Source organism: Pseudophryne corroboree, chromosome 10 (assembly GCF_028390025.1).
Source record: "Pseudophryne corroboree isolate aPseCor3 chromosome 10, aPseCor3.hap2, whole genome shotgun sequence".
Classification (NCBI taxonomy): Eukaryota; Metazoa; Chordata; class Amphibia; order Anura; family Myobatrachidae; genus Pseudophryne; species Pseudophryne corroboree.
The window spans coordinates 90,383,630-90,404,442 of record NC_086453.1 but is presented as its reverse complement, the minus strand read 5'-3'; the positions used below and the strand labels follow the sequence as shown (position 1 = coordinate 90,404,442).

Genomic DNA, 20,813 nt, shown 5'->3' with positions numbered 1-20,813 from the left:
GTAACTGTTGTTAGGTAACCAGGTACGCGGAAAAGGTTCTTGTCAATACTAATAGCGATGCGATGCGTTCGTGCAGATTAATAGCTCATCTGATTACCATAGCATGCATAAGTATAACGGATCTTCAGGGCTTAAATGAAATAGGAAACACTGGAAAAAATAATAAACAGAAATGTTAAAACTCCAAGAAGCAAAATATATAAAGGGGAAATGGGAAAAACACTAATTAGTTTAAGGTTTGGTGACTGATGTCAAACAAAAACAAAGGATGAATCTGAGAAGACGATAAAATCTAAAAAGGAACATGAATATTGTTAACTAGGTGATTCATTGCGCCCTACGGGCGCTCTTCACACCGTCGTAAAGGGCTACGCCCCTGTGCGCTGAGGGATGATGGATGATGGATGGGGCAGGAGGTGTTGGGCTTGTTGGAGTTGTGGGTGTGTGTGGCAGGGGGATTGGGGAGGGTATATCCGAGGCTGGCATAGGTGGTGGAGTTCCATATGGGGTGTGTGGGTGGATGGTGAAGGGTATGGGGGGCTTTGTAGTGTTCATGGGAGGGGTGTTGAGCAGGGTAGGGGGAGGTTGATGGTTTGTTGAGGTTTCGTGTGAGCTGCAGGGGTGGTGTATTTCCATAAGCTGTGTGTCAAGTATGGGGCTACAGTGTTTGGTGGATGTTATTTTGAGGTGTTGTGGGTGTTGGGCTGGTGTATGTTGTGTGGATGTGGGGTAAAAGTGTACATGGTATGTTGTTTATATGTGAAAGGGGGTGGGTGTAGTGAGGTGGAGGTGTGTGTGTTGGCGTTGCCCTGGGATTGAGGTATTGACTGTTTGTGGGGAGGGTTGTTGTAGGTGGTGCGTGTGGTGGATGTTTGATTGTAAAATGGCCTTATGGATGGGGATGTTGGTGCAGAGGTGGTGGTATAAATGGGGTATGTGGATGTTGGGAGTGGTGGAGGGTTGGCAGTGGGGGGTATGACATTTTTGAAGGGGGAATGGATGTGCTGTGTGTGAGGGAGGAACATGTGGTGTGTAGGTGGGTTGAGAGGGAGTGTTGCGTTTGGCAGGGTGTGCATAGGTGCTTAGGGGGTTTTGTGGGTGTGGTGGGGAGGTTAGATGGGTTAGGGATTGAGGATGTATGTGTTAGGGAGTGTGAGGTTTGGCTTTGGATTGTTGATGGTGGTGAAGGTAATGTGTTTGGTGTGGTGGTGTGTGTGAGTGTTAGTAGGTTTGGCCTGTGGCCCTGTAAGATGCTGGGGAGGGTGAATGAGTGTGTATGGGCTAAACCGTGGATGGTGGCCGGTGACTGCGTATACAGGGGCAAGGGGTAAGGGATGGTGTAGGTGGTAGGTGGTGTAGTACTTGTTGCATTTGTGTTTGTGCGGTACACGGGGACAGGGGTGGGTGTTGGAACGTGGCATGGGTGGGGGAGTTGCACATGGGGAGTGTGGTGGGATGATGGAGGGTATTTGGGGTGGGCTGCTGTAAGGAAGGGGGGGTGCGGAGTGAGTTAGGGGGATGGTGCATGGGGTAATGGTTGGGTGGTGTATGTGTGGACGGTGGATGTTAGGTATGGGGTTAGCTTGTTTGGGGGATGTGCTTGTGAGGTGCAGCTGATGTGGTGAAGGTGGGTGAGGTGGAGTTGCGGGTGGGGTTGTTTTGAGGGGTAGGGGTTTTTGGGTGGTGGTTGTGTTTTATGATGTAGGTAGCGATAGCATGCAGAGAGGGATGGTGTTGTGTGCAGTGCATGTCGAAGATGGTTTTATGTGAAAGGGTCGTGTGGATGGGGGTGATGTTTTAGAGTGGTGGGTGGAAATGTGGTGTGTACATGATGTGAGTGGTGAAGGGTTTGCTATGGGGGGGATGGCAATCAGGGTGGGTGAAGGCAAAGTGTGTGTGTGTGAGGGAGAAAGGGCTGGTAGACAGGTAGGTTGAGAGGAGGTGCAGGGTGTGGCAAAGCCATGTGCAAGGTGGTGTTGGTGGGGGGGGGGTTTAGGGAGTATGCTGAACTGTTATTGTGGGATCTGGGGTGTGTTTGGAGGGTGCGTCTATTGTGTTTTTGTGGGAGCGGTGGGTGGATTGTTTATGTGTGTGGCAAGGTGAAGAGGATGTGGTGTTAGGGTGTTTGTTGGGGGCAGAGGTGTGTTGTGTTAGCAGATGTTGGAGTTGGAATTGGCGTATTAGTGGCTTTAGGCTATGGGGGTAGTGTTGTGGGGTAGATGGTGTTTTGATGGTTTGACCGAATTAGTTGGGTGCAGAGGGAGGGAGGTGGGTGTGCGATAGGGTTAAGGTGGTGTGTGGATGGATTGTGGAGGGTGTTGAAGGGAATGTGTGTGGTGGAGTGTTTTTTGTGAAGGATACGTAGTTTGGGGTGTGGTTTGCTGAAATGCTGTGGGTAATGATTTATGGTCCTTGGGCAAGTGTGCGGAGAGGGGTCACTGCCTGTATATGTTTTTGCGTAGGGGTGAGGGATGGGGGTGGTGATAGGAGGTGTAGTGTGGGATGGAGTTAGGTGGCAGGGGGATGGAGGAGGGGGTTTGAAGTTGGCATGGGTGGAGGAGGTCCACATAGGATGGGTGGTTGGATGGTGGAGGGTTTTTGTGGGGTTTGTGGTGTGTGCATGGGAGGGGAGGGGGTGGCAGGATTAGTCAGATGGGTAAGGTTGTGCTGTGGTTGTGTTGGATGGGTGTTGTATTTGTGGTGGCTGGGTGGGCGGTATGGGTGTATTGCGGTTGTGGGATGGGCTTGCGGTGTGCGCAGTGGTGTTGGCCAGGTGGTTGCGTAGGTGTGGGTTTGTTTGTTAAATGCAGTGTTGTGTGTGTTAGGGTTGTTTCCCCTAGTGGTGTGAAGGCAATGGGGGAAGGGGTGGTTGTTGTTGGGTGGTGGTGTAGCAAAGATGGGTAAGGTGTTTTGTGTGTGTGTTGGGGGGAGGGGAAAGGGAAGTGGAGGGTGCGTGCGTGTTGTTAGGTGTGGATGGTGAGTGTGTGTGTGTGTGTGTGTGTGGAGGGGAGGGGAAGAGGAAAAAGGGGGGGAGAGGAAAAAGGGGGGAAAGAGGGGGGGGGAGAGGGGGGAAGAGGGGGGGCAGTGGAGGGTGCATGCATGTTAGGAGTGTGGAGGGTGAATGTGTGCGTGGGGGGGGGAGTGGAGGGTGCGGGCGTGTTGTTAGGAGTGTGGAGGGTGAGTGTGTGCGTGTGTAGGGGGGAGGGGACAGGCGTGTGGAGGGTGTGTGTGTAGGGGGGAGGGGAAAGTGAAGTGGAGGGTGCGGGCATGTTGGTAGGAGTGTGGAGGGTGTGTGTGTGTGTGTGTGTGTGTGTGTGTGTGTGTGTAGGGGGGGGAAGGGAAGTGGAGGGTGCGTACGTGTGGGTAGAAAGGTGAGTGTGTGTGTGTGTGTGTTGGGGGCAGGGGAAAGGAAAGTGGAGGGTGCGGGCGTGTTGGTAGGAGTGTGGAGGGTGAGAGTGTGTGTGTGTTGGGGGAAGGGGAAAGTGAAGTGGAGGGTGCGGGCATGTTGGTAGGAGTGTGGAGGGTGTGTGTGTGTGTGTGTGTGTGTGTGTAGGGGGGGGGAAGGGAAGTGGAGGGTGCGTACGTGTGGGTAGGAAGGTGAGTGTGTGTGTGTGTGTGTGTGTGTGTGTGTTGGGGGAAGGGGAAAGGGAAGTGGAGGGTGCGGGCGTGTTGGTAGGAGTGTGGAGGGTGAGTGTGTGTGTGTGTGTTGGAGGGAGGGGAAAGGGAAGTGGAGGGTGCGGGCATGTTGGTAGGAGTGTGGAGGGTGTGTGTGTGTGTGTGTAGCGGGGGGGAGGGAAGTGGAGGGTGCGTACGTGTGGGTAGGAAGGTGAGTGTGTGTGTGTGTTGGGGGAAGGGGAAAGGGAAGTGGAGGGTGCGGGCGTGTTGGTAGGAGTGTGGAGGGTGAGTGTGTGTGTTGGAGGGAGGGGAAAGGGAAGTGGAGGGTGCGTGCGCATTGTTAGAAGTGTGGATTGTGAGTGTGTGTGTAAGGTAGAAGTGGTTGCCGTGTATGTGGTGATAGGTGTTGGTATATGTGGGGCCATGAGGCTGCTACTTGTTTCCCCCCTTGTGATGGACGGGGTGCACCTGGGGGGATGGGTGATATGGGGGGCACGTCATACTTAAGTGGGTGGGTGAGGGCGCTGTCTGCACAACACGGAGTAACAGAAACACAGGCCATAGCTGTACATGCGGCATCACCCTGACAGCACGCCACACCTGACTCTGTACCAGCGTTATCTCTGTCGCTGCTGCTGCCTCCGACCCGGCGACCCCGCTGGATGTTTGGAAACAGATTCGTCGGGTCGGAAGCAATAGCGGGGAGAGAGATATAACGCTGGTACAGAGTCAGGTGCGGCGTGCTGTTAGGGTGATGCCGCATGTACAGCTATGGCCAGTGTTTCTGTTACTCCGGGTTGCGGACGGCGGGTCCCAGGCAGCGTGTCAGTAGCTGCATGTGGGAACAGGCGACGGGCTGGTGCGGAGGGAGGGGTGCGGGTGTCAGTGGGCTCCCGGGCAGTGTGTCCCGTCTGTGCCATCGGGTGCTCCCCCCAGCTCTGCTCCCCCCACCGCCGGCCCTGTTCGCCGGGTCATACAGCCGAAGCGGCCTGCGCTCCCCCCACCGCCGGCCAGTGTGTGCAGCGATAGTGGGGAGGGGGGGAGCGATGTGTGCGGGCTGGGTGTTAGCCGTCAGTGTGTGGCCGCGGCTGCACTCTTACAGATGGTAGGGGATGTTAGCGGCGGCCTCGGTAGCGGGTGTGTGTCCCGCTGTGGTGGGGAAGGTGGGTGTGTTAGGTGGTGGTTGGTGTTTGCAGGGGAGGGGTGGTGTGGGGTGAGGGTGTCTGGGTGTCCATACGTACCTTGCAGTGTGGGGCGTCAGTTCACTGCTGGAAATGGTCTGTTGAATCTGTGGCTGGTGGTCCCTTGTGTGGTGTGCTGACACTGAGCAGCTACTGGCCTGTCCAAGTCCGCCCAGGTCTGTGACTCCACCCAGCGTTAGAAATGCAGCCACAGAGTCACAGGGCTAATATATAGGAGATGGAATAATAAAAATATATACAAATATAACAAAAAATTGCAGCAAAAACGGCTTTAAAATGGGGAATCGACAATGTTGTTATGATGAAACAGCCTATCATGATTGGGCTGTGGGATTAATGTGTAGATTCCCCAAATGTGAGAGTAGAATGGTTGTGGTGGGATTACAAGGCCTAATAATTTAAAATAATGGTGACATAATTCGTATGATAAATGCGGAAATAGGGTGTAGAGGTAAAAGTGAAAAAGATGGGTGGGTTCCTAGTGGGGCTGTGTGAAAAAAAGGAGAGATGGGTAAGTGTATATGATAACCGAGAGTATCGGTGAGTAATAAAGGATACCAGTGATGATGGCTGGGTGTGAAAAACGGGGGGGGGGGGGGGGGAAGAAAAAGAAAAAGGGAAGAGGGGATAGGGGGAAAGGAATAGATTAGGAGAAGGAGAAAGAGCGGTTAATTGTTATGAGAGAAAGAAAAAGTGATAATTGGTAATGTGTGTATTGATTAGTGAAAAAGGTGTGGGTGAAACCTCGGTTATCATATACACTTACCCATCTCTCCTTTTTTTCACACAGCCCCACTAGGACCCCACCCATCTTTTTCACTTTTACCTCTACACCCTATTTCCGCATTTATCATACGAATTATGTCACCATTATTTTAAATTATTAGGCCTTGTAAATAATCCCACCACAACCATTCTACTCTCACATTTGGGGAATCTACACATTAATCCCACAGCCCAATCATGATAGGCTGTTTCATCATAACAACATTGTCGATTCCCCATTTTAAAGCCGTTTTTGCTGTAATTTTTTGTTATATTTGTATTTATTTTTATTATTCCATTAACAATATTCATGTTCCTTTTTAGATTTTATCGTCTTCTCAGATTCATCCTTTGTTTTTGTTTGACATCAGTCACCAAACCTTAAACTAATTAGTGTTTTTCCCATTTCCCCTTTATATATTTTGCTTCTTGGAGTTTTAACATTTCTGTTTATTATTTTTTCCAGTGTTTCCTATTTCATTTAAGCCCTGAAGATCCGTTATACTTATGCATGCTATGGTAATCAGATGAGCTATTAATCTGCACGAACGCATCGCATCGCTATTAGTATTGACAAGAACCTTTTCCGCGTACCTGATTACCTAACAACAGTTACCTAGCAACTCAAGCTCTTCAATGTAATCGAATGACATGACTTCCGGATTGACGTCACTCCGGGCCAAACGCGAATTCTCGAACAAACGCGACCACGTGACTTCCGGCTAAGGACGACACTTCCGGTCGGACGCGATCGCGGGATCACAATATGCAGACCATTTGAGTGATCTAACCTTATGGAAGCCACCTCCTAATGACTTCACATTCTAGGTGTAAGAACAGACGCCAGTTATTAGTTTTACTTATCAGTATAATACTTTCAAAACGAGGATGATGTCACTATGGACTTCCGGTCTTCAACCAATCTGTATCCTGAATGACGCCAAGCCTCCTCTGTCTCCTCCCCCTTTTACCTTAAATACGGCAGCCCTCCCCAATGCCCTGACACAGTGAACAAGCCACCCTGGTGAAACGGTCCGTCTGTGCTCAGTGATGCTGAACTTTCCCTAGTTCAGATCACCTTATGGTATCGCCTGGTATTGTATGAGCCCATTGGGACTCCTATTATCATGTTATTTAACTGATATTGACATATAACCAATACTGCTTTCTCTTTGTTTGCAAACTTGATCCCTAATTGTAAATCTGTTTTAAAACTATTTTTTGTTTCTCCCCTAAAATGCAAAATGTTTTCTCAGCATTTTCCTGTATAACAGGACTCTGTAGCTACTTGGTAACTCTTAGCTATCACTATGCAGCCTGAGTTTATTTCCCTTTCTTTATTCAATCACTAACTCCATGGTTTTTTGACTTAGCATTATAGCCTGCTAATTTCTGAACTATTGTGATTACACTATATCACCATCAACCCCGTTTTCTTTTCAATAGGCGAGCCTAACCCACCTCTCTCATCTACTGTCCGCTATAAATTTATAAGACAGTGGACAGCAGAAGGCGGGGTCCCCTCCCTATTCTTCACCTATCTTACTCATATTTCAGTACCCTCTCATCCAGATGCGAGACCACTCTCTGCAATGCTTCTAGTAACAGAGAATCTGCGCTAGAAACTGGACAGCAGAAGTACCCATTGTTGCTAATTTATTACACTCTCTCATTTGTGTCCTAGTGTTTCTATTACTGCCATATTTCAGCGGCAATGCCCAATCTCATCCGATCTTGGAAGCTAAGCCTTGGCAAGCCTGATTAGTACCCAGTAGGGTGACCTCTTGGGAATATCAGGTGCAGTAATGATGTGACCTCTGATCACAAACAGCAGAAGTGTTAGAGCAATTTCTGAATTTTCCTATTCTATATCTTGTTCATTTCTCTGCAAACCTTCTACTTTGGTTTTGCTTTTTTGTTTATCTATCAATGCCTTTGATATCAAAATTTTCTTAAATGCTTCGTTCTCATTAAGGATCCATTTTCTCAGCAAACAAAACCTCTACCAGGTGATCACCATTAGTCATTTGACCTCTCAATTATGAATTATACTTCTGTGCCCTTTATTTATATTCACGAGGTATTATTTAGATCAGGTATCTACCTACCATTATCACTGTAGTGATTATATGTATATGTCTTTTACCTGTACCTTTATTATTGATTTTTGACTAACTTAGGCACAAACTTGTTTTTCTATATATTTTTCACCACAGGTGCTCTTAATCTCGTATCAGGCTTATCCTGATTCCTATTTAGTGATTTTGTTAATTAAGTTTGACCCCTAACAGCATATTATCCACCTTTTCCTCATGTGGATTTCTTTAATTTAATCTATCTGTATATTACTTACAAATACATCTTTTGTTGTATATTTTTGTGCATTTGAACATTTTTCTGTATCAAACTCTTTATTTTTATCTGTTATTAATTAAAAGTTAAGTTTTAATAAATTTATTACAAATTTCTAAGCGTGCCCCAACACAGAGTCTTTCTTTTTTCTCTCCTTTTTGCTCAATTATTACTGACTCTGGGAGCACCACCAACCTAAATAATTGTTAGATATCTTCTTTAAGAATCTTTAAGCTCAATATCGTTGGTTATTAAACATCTTAGTGATATTTGGTGGACCCCTTTCTTTGAAAGTAAAGCAATCATAACCATAACCAGAAATAACGACACAGAGACTTGAATTTGGCAGAAAATTGCTAGCTATTTATTTGTCCCTAACCATTAGGAAACCTGTAATAAAAGAGATTAATTTAATATGCCGCTCCAGCTGGCATATGGTGGCGGCCCAAAAGAACGGCTCCTTAATCTAAATTAAACTTAAATAACTCAATCCTATAAATTTACTAAAAGCTTACCATAAACCGGTAATAGGTGACAACTCAACCCCCACAGTGACTACCCACCGCTCCTGGGTGCCCTGCCGCTGCCTTCCCGGACGGGTGGTCAAGCGGCCATAAGTCGATGGAGGTGAGTGCACCTAAACCACAACAAACTGTAAAACACTACAGTTTTCTCTACCATACGAAACTGCCGTTCTTTTCCGCCAATAAATAGCCAACGAAAAACAGCCAACAACTTAGAGCCAAAGCACCACGTGCCACCATTTCCAACTACCAGGGCGGGTGGGTGGGAAACCGAATCACCAAGAGACTTAAAATGGCTTCACCTTCCCTATATATATCAAGCCCTCCCCTTAAAGAAGGCTGTACTTTCCTTACAGCTAGGTCCACCCCTCCCCAGATGTTTAACCCTTTCCTCTCCTATGCAGTCAATACTCTCTTCTAAACATCTTAGTGATATTTGGTGGACCCCTTTCTTTGAAAGTAAAGCATTCATAACCATAACCAGAAATAACGACACAGAGACTTGAATTTGGCAGAAAATTGCTAGCTATTTATTTGTCCCTAACCATTAGGAAACCTGTAATAAAAGAGATTAATTTAATATGCCGCTCCAGCTGGCATATGGTGGCGGCCCAAAAGAACGGCTCCTTAATCTAAATTAAACTTAAATAACTCAATCCTATAAATTTACTAAAAGCTTACCATAAACCGGTAATAGGTGACAACTCAACCCCCACAGTGACTACCCACCGCTCCTGGGTGCCCTGCCGCTGCCTTCCCGGACGGGTGGTCAAGCGGCCATAAGTCGATGGAGGTGAGTGCACCTAAACCACAACAAACTGTAAAACACTACAGTTTTCTCTACCATACGAAACTGCCGTTCTTTTCCGCCAACAGCGAAAGACTCATCCCCAACAGTCTTTCGCACCGCCACCATAAACCTACCCTAACTCCTGCAAAGCGAAACCTAGATCCTCCAGAAAAAACATCATCCCCTCATTGGATAGATGTACTCCATCGCGCCGGAAAAGGTGGCTGTCTTTTAACCGACTCCTCGGGTGGCGAACCACCCTCCCACCGTGGGACAGCACCCACTTTGCCACCGCTCCGTTCACCTTTTTCCGGGCCTCATCAATCTGGCGACCATCCGCCACACCCCTCCAACACAATCTTGGCACCATCATGGAAAAAACCAACACACAATCGGTCCATGCCGCGGTCACACTTGCCAGATCCTGTATCATGGCCCACCGCAGATCCAAGGATGTCCTCTTCCCCAGGTCGTTGCCACCTAGATGGACAACCAAAAACCCTAGGGACTCCATGCTTGCTGGCCTGACTCACTAACCTACTCCTCAGCTCACCCCACATCATTCCTCGCCAGCCAAGCCATCTGACACCCTGTGCTCCAAGCAATGCCTGAGACCCTTCCGAGGCCACAAACCTGGCCGCCCAGTAAATGTAAGAGTGGCCAACCACCCAAATGGGCAAATAGTCTCCGAACCATCCTGAAGGGAAAAAGAGGGGTAGAATTGATTACTAAGAGGCTTATTAATTGTTTATACTGAAGGATCTGCCAAAAAAGAAAACTTTAGATCTCGCTATTGCAGCAGTCACGGCCTAGCCGACTGCACCATGTTTCGTAGCCAATTTAAAAGCGCAATTAAAGACACAAAGGGGAAAGATCAAATAAAATAAACGAAATAAAAACAGGGGGGGAGGCGGGGGTATAAAATGGGAAACACATGTAATAACTCAGCTGGAGGTGAAACGTAAAGACCTGCTGAGGGACTCTGATTAGACCAAATTAGCCGAATTGTAGATTAGAATTCAGTCCGTCAAGTCAGGCAAAAAATCGCAAATAACTCCAGACCCCCGCTGCCGACTCATGCCAGCAACGGCGAGTAGCTAATCCCTGAGTAGGATAAAAAACAAAAAAAAACAAAAGGGGTAACACCAACAGACGCACAACACCATAAAATCACAGAACTGTAACAACATAATACATTGCAAATTTAAACAAAGCCCAAGCGCAAACCGACCTCTCATGTGACGGGGCGAATATATCGTCTATAACTTGACGACTTCCATCGCCCCACCGCCTGTATTTCAGTTCTGGAGCAACCCGCCGCAGCAGCCAACGTCGCTGCGCCTATGCGAAAGGAATGGGTACCAAAAACAGTGGGTGGGAGGCCCAAGCCCGCCAAACAGCGACTCAGCATCCATCGAAACTGGTATTTCGTGACTGGCAGCCCATCATAATGCAACAGCCAAGACCCCTCCTTAACGGGTCGCACCACCACGTATTGCCTTGCCAGCCCCACCGGGCAAACGCTCTCCTCCAGCGCTGGAACCATTGTAACCCAGCGCCCTCTCCCCCCTTGATCCGTCTTGGAGCGTCGCAACCTGCACAGCAAGGACCTCTCACCCACTACTACGTCTCCGACCAGCATGCGCGAATCTGCTCTCTTGGAAGGCGCTACCAACTCAGAAACTCGAAAGGCCCCGTGGTAAGCCATTGAGAACGCCAAACTAAACAAAAGCGTCTCAAACCTGGACGACGCGACTCGCCCTACTGCCTCGATGACGGCCGGCAACAACGCCGCATCGATGGGCCACCTCCTATCCGGTGGCGACGGCGCGACTCGCGCCCATCCTTTCATTGCCTTCCGCAGAACCTCGCTTTTTGTTACGTCAGGGACGCCTCGCTGCTTGCAGAAAAATGAGATGCCTGCCAAATACCGCGAAACCACTGCTCGTGACCTACCGGAGACGTAAAGCTGCCACATAAAAGAAAGCATCAGCCGATGCCTGCTCTTACCTTGTTGCTGACGACCTTGGACAAACTCGTCCCACTCATTCCAAGCATGTCCGTAAGCCTTGAGCGTGGCTGGCGCGACTGACCGCAACGCTATACCCTCCAGTCCGGCCCGATCACCTGCCAAACCTAACCGGGACAGTGAAAACCCTGCTCGTTGGCCTCAGGTGCCAACAACCAACACCTCTCCCACTGTCCTCGCGACAAAGCGTCGACAATACCATTCTCCAAACCGGGCACATGTTGCGCGCGGAACCACAGGTTCCTACGCAAGCATGTCAAAAGCAATTGCCCTAGCACCCGCATAACCACCAACGAATTTGCCCTTTGGTTATTAATCGCATGCACCACGCCCAGATAATCGCATCTAAACAAAATGCTGCGATTAGCCAGCCGATCGCCCCAGACCTCCAACGCCACCATAATGGGAAAAACTCCAGAAGCAAAAGGTCCTTCGTGAAACCCCCGCGATGCCATTCTGCCGGCCACGCGCACCAAGATCCCTCCAGATGGCAACCGAATCCAGAGGCGCCCGCTGCGTCGGTGAACAGCTGCAACCTAGCGCTGTCCGCCATTGGGGCCTGCCATATACACACCCCGTTGAAGTCCTCGAGGAACGAGGCCCATATTGCCAAATCCCTCTTAATCTCTGAGGACAAACGCACGAAATGGTGCGTTCTGGCACACCCCGCAGTCGCCCTTCACAGCTTCCGGCAGTACCCACCTAAAAGCGAATTCAAATGAGCCGGAAGGCGCCTGGAGCCTTCTTAGGAACCACCCCCACTGGAGAGATGACCAAGTCATCCCCCGAAGGAACACACCGCGTTGTTAAACGCGAAACATTTTCCTTTTGTGGTGGCACGCCCCCCTGCGCGGACTGCCGACCTACCTGACTTGGCCAATCCGCCGTCCGCGCCGAACCCCTGGGAGGACGACCCTGCGTGGTGCCCGTCCGCCCCCGGCTTCCGGGGCTCCTCCGCCTGTAGCGAAGCCCGGGTGACCTTGAGCCCAACCTCAACGTCCTTGAACCCGAAGTCCATGACCTGCAAACCTTCCTGTTGTTCCCTGAATTCCTGATCGTACCTGCGCCACTCCGATCCCGAAGACGTGCGCTGCATGTCATGTATGAGATGCAGGTACCTTATTATATTCGTGTGCTCTGCTGGCCTGTCCTCCAGGTAAGATGCCGCGAAGACCCAGAACCCGGCCAGGCAATTATCGAAGGTACGGAATGCCTCAGCCCCGATGCCCTTCTTTGCGCCGCCACCTTATACTCTTTCTTCGCGACCTTCGTCAATACGAACACGTCCACGAAGTCCCCCCTCCAAATCTTCTTGCGGCAGCTATCTCGCAGCCCCCGCAGTACAGCAGTATAGACGAATCGCACGACACCGGGCAAATTGCGAGCTTCTTGGCCCTACGCGCTTCCTCGCTAAGCCGCTTGCGCCTGTTCCGCTGCCCTCTTGGCGAATTTAGTTGCCCGCTTCTTTGCCCTAGTTGTGCTACTGACTTCGGACGCCTGTGACGACATTGAAGATGAAGAGGAGGAAGAGGAAGAACTACGCGAACTAAAGCTCGTGGAGGAACCCGAATACCGACTGCACCACCTTACCTGATGCCGCCGACTCCCCCGACATGGAATCTTCCGGCGCGTCCAAATCGTTGCCTTCCTCCTCGAAATCTGCCATCGCCTCATCCCCGAGCTCCCTTGAAAAAGAGGAAGAAGCGGAGGACCCCTCCAGTACTCGCGGCACATGCCGCGGCCTCCGTGCTGGGGGCGTTGCGGCCGTGAGCTCCCCCGCGTCCTGCCCTGGACCCTGTTGTAATTCTGCGGCGACCGTCCCGAGCTCACGGCAGGCGCGTGCCACCCGCTGCGCCGCCATAGCCCGCCGGAACGAACAGCCGTTCTAGGGGAGGCAGCCGCGGCTAGCGGCCCTAACACCTTCACCGCTGTGGCCAGGGCCGAGCCAGCGCTCCGGAGGGGTCGTGACTGCCCCAAAGCGCGGTCCTGGGTCCTTCGCCGGGGCCCGCGTGCGACCACGCGCTCGCCGCCCGACATGCGTGTGCCGGGCATCCGACGCACGCTGCCCTTGCGGGAAAGCGGAGGCACCGCTGTCGGCGCCCGCACTGCCCTTGCCTCTGAATTTGTCCCCTCTTCCCGTGTATCGGAACTATCCGATGCCGCAGAGGGGGGGGGGGTGACCGCTGCGAGTTCCTGCGGCGCGTGCAGCAGCCCCGCGGCCACTAACCCATTCCCTGTCCCCCCTCCTCCCCCGCAGGCCGCTAGATTCCGGCCCCGGGGGAGTGATCTGAAAAGACCGGGAACCCCGCGACGCAGCAGAGCGCGTGCGCACCGCTCCGCTTGCAGTGGACACGGGCTCGCGCACCTCCTGTGCACGCACCCCGTGACCTCTTGCTGCCGCACCCCTTCTCCTTGGTATCGCACTGCCCTGCCAGTGATCATAATTGCCCTGCCTCCCCTCTATCCCCGGCTCCCGCCGGATTCCGGCTGCCTGGGAGATAGCAGGGGAGACAGCAGGGCCGGCGGCGCTGCTGCGCACACACGTGCGCGGCTGGCGGCGCCAAAGGCGAGCGTGGGCGCGCGCGCACCTCGGGCGCGCGCCCCACTGCTCTCTGTCACCACAAGGCCTCTTGTCTGGGCTCCTGCATTAAGAGCCCCATTAGCTTAACCTGGTTGATCACTGCCTCTCCCCCTCCCTCCCCGCTCCACACCGTGTTCCGGCTGCGGGGGAGAGGGCTGAGGAGACAAGGAGGAAAGCGGCGCCGCTGCGCGCACACGTGCGCGAGCGGCACCGCCGGAGCCGCGCGTGGGCGCGCGCGCGTCCCACCGCTTCCGGTCCGTGCTCTCTCAGCCGAAGCGTTTGGGGATGACGTCGTGCGAGGCCCTGCAACAGGCCTCGCTCAGCTGGCCACCGTCCCCCGCCCAGTGCCCTCCCCCCGCCTGGAACCACTAGCCGGCCCCGGCAAGGGGGAAGAGCTAGGCATCGAACTCAGTCTCCGGTCCCTGGATGAGCGCCCAGTGCGGCGCGCTCCCGCGGGCACCCGGCACTGGGGCTTCCCCGGCCATGCCCGGAGGCAAGGGCTGCTGCCCGCCCACCTCCGTGCGGCCTGACTCCCTCTCTGATCCTCCTTGTCGGCCGCTCCCGCCAGTCACAGCCGGCCCGGCTTCCGCCAGATCCCTCTAGGAGGCCCTAGCCAGCTCGCCCCCGGAACCAGCCCCCACCGCCAGATGAGCGGTAACGGGCTGGGGTCCCGGCGGACCGTCGTGGGCGAGTGGCAGCCAGAGCACTGATGTGTGACCTAAATGCAGGGGGCTGACAATAGAGATGGCTACTGACTCTCTGTCTCAACACAGTAGCTGGAATCATCAGGAAGTGTGAATGACTCGAGTCACTCACTGTTTCATGAGTGGAGACAGCAGCAGCAGCAGCTTCTCTCAGACAGAGGGAGGAAACTCTGTGTCCTGTGTCCTTCAGTCAGTGTGTTCTGCTGTCTTTAGCTGTGATTGGCCAGAGGCTATACCAGGTGACACCCAGTGGGAGGGGGGGAGGGAGCAGTCACGACTCACCAGTCAGTGAGTGCTCTGCTGCTGTGCCTGATCCATGTCATGAATCATGATTCATCCTGAGTCTGCCAGTGAGTGAGACAGTTGTACACTGTGTAGACTCAGTGGATGGAGCTGATTCATGCAGCAGGAGGTGGAGCCCCTGTGGTACAGGGCTCTCGGCTCAGTGCTCACTGATCCTGCTCAGTGTGATTGTGGGTGGAAAACTCCCTGGAGGCTAGATAGTGGATAATATAATAAATCCAAGCCCACCTAAAATCATCCAATCAGCAAAGTATGCAAGATTAAAAAAAAAACGTTTTTATTTGGTTTAGTTACAGAATGAATGATGTGTTTCATGGCTGTTAAGCTTTCTCTCCTCAGCCAGAAGTAATGTCATATTCTATAACTAGTATGCAATAAGTGGTTATTAATAATATATCAACATAACAGTAAATCTATGTTAATATATTATTATCAGGGCATAAGCAGCTGCCTCCCCCAGATACACTGTACAATCACTGCAGCTGAATAACTCCATGAGTCCAGCACTGATCCTCCAGCCCTGGCAACTCACTGATTCATGTGCAGTCTCTGCAACACATTCCACTACAGATGAGTCATGACTCATGTGCCGAGACACTGACTCCAGACACTTCACTGAACTGTAACTTGCACAGCAAGAATCCCCTAATAAAACAAAGTTTTGCTTGCACTGCAGCACTCACCTAACCGAATCACCAAGAGACTTAAAATGGCTTCACCTTCCCTATATATATCAAGCCCTCCCCTTAAAGAAGGTTGTTCTTTCCTTACAGCTAGGTCCACCCCTCCCCAGATGTTTAACCCTTTCCTCTCCTATGCAGTCAATACTCTCTTCTTCTGAACAGTTTTCTACAATTTGTGTACAAACCTATGTTCTTCATTACAATAATTAAGACTCCTGTGCGGAACCAAACCAAATCTTCCTGTTAATATCGTATTTATTCCAATATGCGATTGTTCCCCTACAAGTACACTACAACTACTACAACAGAAATATTTATTTCTGGTGCTGGCATTTACTTGTTTAAAGCTGAATTACTATCTAACCAAGGAGACTACATAGCATGATGCCATTATACCCACCCCCTATGCTCCAGTGTCAGATAATATCCAACAGAGCAGAATAATAAAAGTGTTGTTGACTATTAGTCTAAATTATATATAGTAATCTTACTTTAATCGCTTTCCAATGGTCATGTGCATGCGTACGCATCCGCACGTCATAGCCGCGGGCACACTAGCTGTGCTAGTTTTACTGCAGATAAGACACTTGGCAGCAAAGCTGAGTGTGGCTAAATCTGTAGCCTCCATTGGACAGCACAATTGGTGCAATGGAGGCATTACTGCCTCACATCACTGAGGTCTTGAGTTCTACTCCCACAAGAGCACTAGCTGCGTGGAGTTCAAAACTAAACTGGTACCTTAATTGACTGCTGACAAAAATTAACTCTAGCGTGTATGTGCATTTACATGTGGCTGCACTGGTGTATTTATTATGGGTGCAGTGTGTGCGGTGCACACGGTCCCCCCGGGGGTCCAAGGGGGCCCACACCGCACACCCTGCACCCAGTAATAGAAATACTTACCCTCCGGAGTCCCGTGGCGCAGCAGCAGCGCTGACAAAATCACTGGGAAAATGGCGCTGCGCAATTTTCCCGTTGTTTCGCGCATGCGCAGTAGGTAAATCACTGGAGAAATGGGCACCGCACCATTTTCCTGGGGATCTGCGTATGCTCTGTAGACTCTGGGACAGCGCTAGGGTCCCCTAGGGACCCTAGTGCCCAGAGTCTACACAGTGCTGCTGGCTAGAGAGGAGGGGGCCCAGCCGGAGCCTGCATACGGGCTCCTCCTCTCTAGAAACGCCCCTGTGTGACTGGGTATAAATAAAGATTGTAAGATTCACTAGAGCAGGGGCTGATGTGAGTGGCCAAATACTCTGCGTAAAGTGCTGCAGAATATGTATACACTAGGGCCCTCATTCCGAGTTGTTCGCTCGGTAAAAATCTTCGCACCGCAGCGATTTTCCGCTTAATGCGCATGCGCAATGTTCGCACTGCGACTGCGCCAAGTAAATTTGCTATGCACTTAGTAATTTTACTCACGGCTTTTTCATCGTTCTGGCGATCGTAATGTGATTGACAGGAAATGGGTGTTACTGGGCGGAAACAGGCCGTTTTATGGGCGTGTGGGAAAAAACGCTACCGTTTCCGGAAAAAACGCAGGAGTGGCTGGAGAAACGGAGGAGTGTCTGGGCGAACGCTGGGTGTGTTTGTGACGTCAAACCAGGAACGACAAGCAGTGAAATGATCGCAGATGCCGAGTAAGTCTGGAGCTACTCAGAAACTGCTACGAGGTGTGTAATCGCAATATTGCGAATACATCGTTCGCATTTTTAAGATGCTAAGATTCACTCCCAGTAGGCGGCGGCTTAGCATGAGCAAATCTGCTAAAATCCGCTTGCGAGCGACCAACTCGGAATGAGGGCCTATATAAATAACTGGTAATAAATAATTTGCTAATGGCTGCATCGATGTAATACGTTGTTACTATACCGGCTATATCACTGCTTCATCTCTACAGGACAATGGGGGTAATTCCAAGTTGATCGCAGCAGGATTTTTGATAGCAATTGGGCAAAACCATGTGCACTGCAGGGCAGGCAGATATAACATGTGCAGAAAGAGTTAGATTTGAGTGGGTTATTTTATTTCTGTGCAGGGTTAATACTGGCTGCTTTATTTTTACACTGCAAATTAGATTGCAGATTGAACACACCCCACCCAAATCTAACTCTTTCTGCACATGTTATATCTGCCTCCCCTGCAGTGCACATGGTTTTGCCCAATTGCTAACAAAAATCCTGCTGCGACCAACTTGGAATTACCCCCAATGGCCCTCATTCCGAGTTGTTCGCCCGCTAGCTGCTTTTAGCAGCATTGCACACGCTAAGCCGCCGCCCTCTGGGAGTGTATCTTAGCTTAGCAGAATTGCGAACGAAAGATTAGCAGAATTGCGAATAGAAATTTCTTAGCAGTTTCTGAGTAGCTCGAGACTTACTCAGCCATTGCGATCAGTTCAGTCAGTTTCGTTCCTGGTTTGACGTCACAAACACACCCAGCGTTCGCCCAGACACTCCCCCGTTTCTTCAGACACTCCCGCGTTTTTCCCAGAAACACCACGTTGTTTCGCACACGCCTAGAAAATGGCAAGTTTCCGCCCAGAAACACCCACTTCCTGTCAATCACACTACGATCACCAGAACGATGAAAAAACCTTGTTATGCCGTGAGTAAAATACCTAACTTTTGTGTAAAATAACTAAGCGCATGCGCAGTAAGCGACTAATCGCAATATAGCAAAAATCGGCAACGAGCGAACAACTCGGAATGACCCCCAATATCAGGTAACTGCACTTGTATCGATTAGCATCTGAACATGTCATTTTTAGTTGCGTATACATGTTTCCTGGTAATTTACTGTATTTTGCTGCCGTAGCACAAACCTGCCATACATCCTCATGTGCAGCCCATATATTACTGCATTTATGTATAACATCATCGCTGCCTGTCCATTATCCTGTTTACAAGCAGGGTCTGAGCGTGAAAGGCTGTTACTGAAGATAGCAAGGATAGCAAAAGAAGGATGAGTTCTCATTGTCTTGTGCTGACACCAAACATCCCAAATATCATCCTCAGACAATGTTCTCTGCATATCCTAACCAGCAGACAGCAGCAGCACATTGTTCTCTGTTGTTTAGAAATCTGATATTTGGATGTTTATTTGTTTCATCTTATTCGTCATTTATACAGACGTGAAATACAGCCAATGCCAGACTATGAACAGATATAAAATAGCCAAAACCATTTATCTGCATTCATTGTTCTGATCTGCGTACGTTATCTACAGGCTTGGTCTGGCCCACAGGGGTACAGGGGAAACCACCGGTGGGCCCCACTGCCTGGGGGCCCACCTCCTGCACTAAGAATCAGGTTCCAGACTGTGCACTTGAATTATACATTCTACATATGTTACCTTATACTGGACTATGGTGTATTTTCTACAGTGCATTACTGTTATTAATCTGGTACATTATCATGCATGCAGCAGCTGAATTTACTGTATATATTTATGTAGGGGCCCAAAAGTTGCACTCTCTAATGGTTAGTCAAACCAATGAGGTAGTAGGCCACACCCTTCTTCAGACTGGCCACACCCCTACCATTAGCAGCGGATCTTGCCAGGCAGGACTTTTGCCCGGGGCACCGCCTTCCGGAGGGCGCCACACCATGGCAAGATCCGCTACTGCTGTGCCCTCCGCTGCCCGCTGTGTCCCCCGGCTGTGTCCCGCTGTGAAGGGAACTAGACGCTATGCGTCTAGTTTCCCTTCGTGGAGAGTACCTTTGCTGTGCGGTGCGCGATGACGTCATCGCGCACCGCTCAGCATTTCAGCGGCGCTACTCTACTGTACAGGGGGCGTAACTGACCACACCCCCTGTATGAAGCCACACCCCTATTTCCTGCCCGGGGCGCAAAAAGGACTCGAACCAGCCCTGCCTACCATGGGCCCCTACCACTGCATTTCCCCGGTGGGCCCTATATGCCCCAGTCCGACACTGATTATCTAGGCTATGGATAGGACTGTATAGAGTGTGTTACACCTCTTATGGTGCCAATACATCATCGGTGCTGACCTTCGATTTCGACCGGATCTGTAAGAGAAATCTAAGGATTGTTTGTACATTTAGGTACCTTGCGACGCGATGCGCGGGCACGCAGGTCGAATCTCGCGTCTCAAGATAGTATGTGCTGCACTTAATATTTATCGAACCGCAGTGCGATTGCACGTGTTTTAAAAACACATGGGATATATCGCACTGCGATGTGCGATGGGCACCCGCCGGGAGCGGACGGAGGCCGCTCCCACTCGGCGGTGACGTGCCCATCACGTGATTACCATGCGATCTATTGCATGATCACATAGTAATCACTTTGGCAGTTCAGGTGCCGGTGCGATGCCCTGCGATGTCGTGGGACATTGCACAAGTGCACTGGAACCATTCAATCTGTGAAATAAACAACCTGCCTTAATCCTAGCCCTGTTTGACTTGTTAAGTTTTATAAAACCATGAATACCAAAAACAAGTATAGAAGAGATATTTACTGACTAACGCACAAGGTGGTGACCCAGGAGGATCCTGCCCTATATAATGTATCGTATTGAAACGTTAATAAGTTTGATGTTGTTTGCAGTGCCGTAACTAGACATTTTAGCGCTGTGTGCAAGAAACGCCATTGGCGCCCCCCCACTATGCAAGGGGCAGTGCGTGCCCTAGGCGCACGGAAAATATATAGGGGCGTGGCTTCATGGGGAAGGGGCGTGGCCACAAAATAATACCAATTCATACTACGGTGCACAGTAGTCTCCATTATTTAAATTACGCTGTACAGTAGCGCCACTACACCAGGTAGAGCCCCTTTTACACATTACGGCGGACAGTCACCCTTTTTATACATTACGGCTGACAGCGTCCCCTTTTTACACATTACGGCAGACAGCGTCCCCCTTTTTACACTTTACGGCAGACAGAGTCGCCTTTTTACACATTACGGCAGACAGCGTCCCCCTTTTTACACATTACGGCAGACAGTCCCCCTTTTTACACATTACGGCAGACAGCGTCCCCTTTTTACACATTACGGCAGACAGTCCCCTTTTTACACATTACAGCAGACAGTGTCCCCCTTTTTACACATTACGGCAGACAGCATCCCCTTTTTACACATTACAGCGGACAGCATCCCCTTTTTACACATTACGGCAAACAGCGTCCCCTTTTACACATTACAGCAGACAGAGTTCACCTTTAACATGTTACGGCAGGCAGAGTCCCCCTTTTACACGTTACGGCAGGATAGGTCCCCCTTTTGCACATTATGGTAGGCAGAGTC

At 50.5% G+C, this 20,813-nt stretch overlaps 1 pseudogene; it reads left to right on the top strand.

The window, feature by feature from the left end:
- The first annotated feature begins 7,272 nt into the window (after positions 1-7,272).
- LOC134967238 (5S ribosomal RNA) lies at positions 7,273-7,391 on the top strand (annotated as a pseudogene).
- Positions 7,392-20,813: the final 13,422 nt, after the last annotated feature.